General features: G+C 38.7%; 1 pseudogene; it reads right to left on the bottom strand.

Moving 5' to 3' along the window:
• Nucleotides 1–1,173: 1,173 nt before the first annotated feature.
• On the bottom strand, nucleotides 1,174–2,505 carry LOC141511864 (alpha-enolase pseudogene; annotated as a pseudogene).
• Between the last annotated feature and the right edge of the window lie 229 nt (nucleotides 2,506–2,734).

Here is a 2,734-nt window from a genome sequence, read left to right as displayed (position 1 = left end):
AGTCATATAATTTCTAAGTGTATTAATTTACTCATTTGTAAGGGGAAAAGGAACTAAACATTTATATAACACCATTTATTTGCAAGGCACTTTTTATATCAGTTTTACAGATATTATCTTATTTGGTATATAGGTAATCATTCCATGTTGTGACATTTTTATCCTCAATACCAGGGGAATATCAGGCAAATTGAGGTTAAGTGACTTGTCCAGGGTCACACATCTAGCAAGTATTTGAGATTGAACTTAGTTTTTCTTGATACCAGACAAAATGCTGTATTCGTTGGGCCACAAGTTGTCTCTTGCAAAAGGGGGAAAGAATATTTATAAATATATATAGATATAGATATATTAATATATATACATATAAATTTGCATGTTGGCATAGTTTATGTGAATGCCTAGGGTGTTTACTCTAAACTTACATATCTCACATTTCTTTTGAGTTGCTTCCATTCTGCCTTGCATAGCTCATTCTCTGATAGGGTCATGTCCTGCTGAGTGGTCTTGTGTAAGTGTTTACCAAGCTCAACAAACAATTCAAAGTTCTTAGGAGAGACCTTCAGGGTATCCTAGTATCATTTCTTCTTGCCTTGCTCTGTGTGAATTCTCCATAAAATAGGTCTTTTTTGGCAAGTGAACACCTGGCATTTGAATAACTTGCCAGACCATTGTAGTTGCATTCTCTGTAATAATGTCAGAATGCTTGGCAATTTAGCTTAAGAAAGGACCTTGGCATCTGATATCTTCTCCTACTGGGTGATCTTCACAATCTTTCTACTTTTTTCCAGTGGATTACTGAATACTTTTATTCTGCACATAGATGCCCCTAAGAATCTAACCTGTGAGTTTATTGGGACTGTATCACAAGTACATGTGTGCATCAACATTGGAGGTGGAGGTGAGAACAGGTCATTCTAGCCCAGTCATAAGATGATAAGGTCTTCCAATAGAGGACCAAATGATCAGGGATAGTCTCTCATAAGACAGTTTTAAAGAAGCAGTGCAAACAACACTGAAAGGTGTAAGAGAGAGGGGTGTTAAGTAGCAGAGACCCTCATCCCTAAAATAAACCTTGTCTTCTACTTGGTGCTGCTCATTCTTTGGACAAGGACTTCTACAGAGGAGCCTGGCACCTATTAACACTGAGATCTTCTGACCATGGAGCTTGAGCTAAAGTTTTCTAAATTTCCTTCTAGTGAATTCAACCTTGCTTCCCAGATCTTCCTCCATTCTGAAAAGTTAGTTACACTTGACCAAACACTCAGATTAGCAGGGGACACCAATCTTGATCTACATATTGCAAGAGACACACCACTAGATCTGCAATGAAGGTATCTTCAGTCTCTCCAGAATGTTTGGAAACTATTATTATCCAACCATTGGAGTGGTCCAGCTTACATGCCTGGAGAGATCCATTTATGGAACCAATCTCATTCCCTTTGAGCAGGAGACAGGCCTTCTCACTGTGAGTAAGCTTTTCAATGAGCTTGGAATGGGTCACTGTGAGATCATCACCTATCTGGATGCCTGTAGCTTCAGTAAAATACTTCCAAACTTCTAAATTTTCCTGGCCAAAGGTATCTTCAATAGATACCAGTGGATAGTCCTTGATCAAGGTTTTGTAGAGGTCCCCAAGCTCAGCAAGCTCAGATGTATCTGTTGGGATCATGAGGAGACTTGAATTCCAAGTCATATTTCCTAGACCAAAATAATTCTGAGGTAACAACATCTATGCTAATTACAACCCTGTCAGTATAGACAACTTTACCAATAGTTTCTTTCTGCATCTCCAGAGATTCTTTATTCTCCAAAGTATTAGGAGTAAAATCACTTTCATATGCTATGTTGGTGGCATCCTGTCCATATTTCTGCTTAATAACATTCTTCAAGTTATGGTAGACATTAGCTCCAATGAGCATGACCTACTTCAAATTGGTTACTTCAATTGGGAGGATCATAAACTTCTGCATTATCAACTTGTTACCAGCATGGGAGCCACCATGTATCACAAGTGACGGCTGGAACTAGCAGGATGTTCTTTATTGGCTGCTAGGTCAGCAATATGATGGAACAAGGAGACATCTTTCTCAGCAGCCCCAGCCTTACAAGCAGCCAAAGTCACTCCCAATATGGCATATATATATTTATATATATATATATATATATATATATATATATATATATATATATATCCCAAATTTAGATTTATTCTCAGAGTCAGCCATTTCTATCATCAATTTATCAATCTTCCACAGCTCCATAACATTCAATATCTTGTTAACCAGGTTCAGGGCAAGAGTTTTACTGATGTGCTCAACTGCTTTTGAGACACGTTTCCCCCCATATTGTCTTAGAGCTCCAGAGCATCGTGGATGTTGGTATAAGCCGCACTAGGCACAACAGCTCTTAAGAGACCTTTTGAAGTGTAGAGTTCAACTTCAACAGGGGGCGTTTCCACTAAAGTCAAAGATGTCTTTTTGCATAGATCTTCAAAATCAACATGTTGAGTTTCTGGATGGGTTAATCCACTGGGTTCAGAGAACAGCTGCAGAGGGATCTCAAAGACAATTTAAATGGAAGTGGTACAATTTTCTGACAAGGTGCCAGTAGACTGTCCAAGTTTTACAGGCATACAGCCGTGAAGTCAGTACAGTGGCTCTATAGACTTGTTTGGTAGTCAGTGTAATAACGCTTCTCTTCCACACTTTCTTTTGGAGCCTCCCAAATACTG

Source organism: Macrotis lagotis, chromosome 2 (assembly GCF_037893015.1).
Source record: "Macrotis lagotis isolate mMagLag1 chromosome 2, bilby.v1.9.chrom.fasta, whole genome shotgun sequence".
In the NCBI taxonomy this organism is placed as follows: Eukaryota; Metazoa; Chordata; class Mammalia; order Peramelemorphia; family Peramelidae; genus Macrotis; species Macrotis lagotis.
This window is presented reverse-complemented; position numbering and strand designations above follow the sequence as displayed.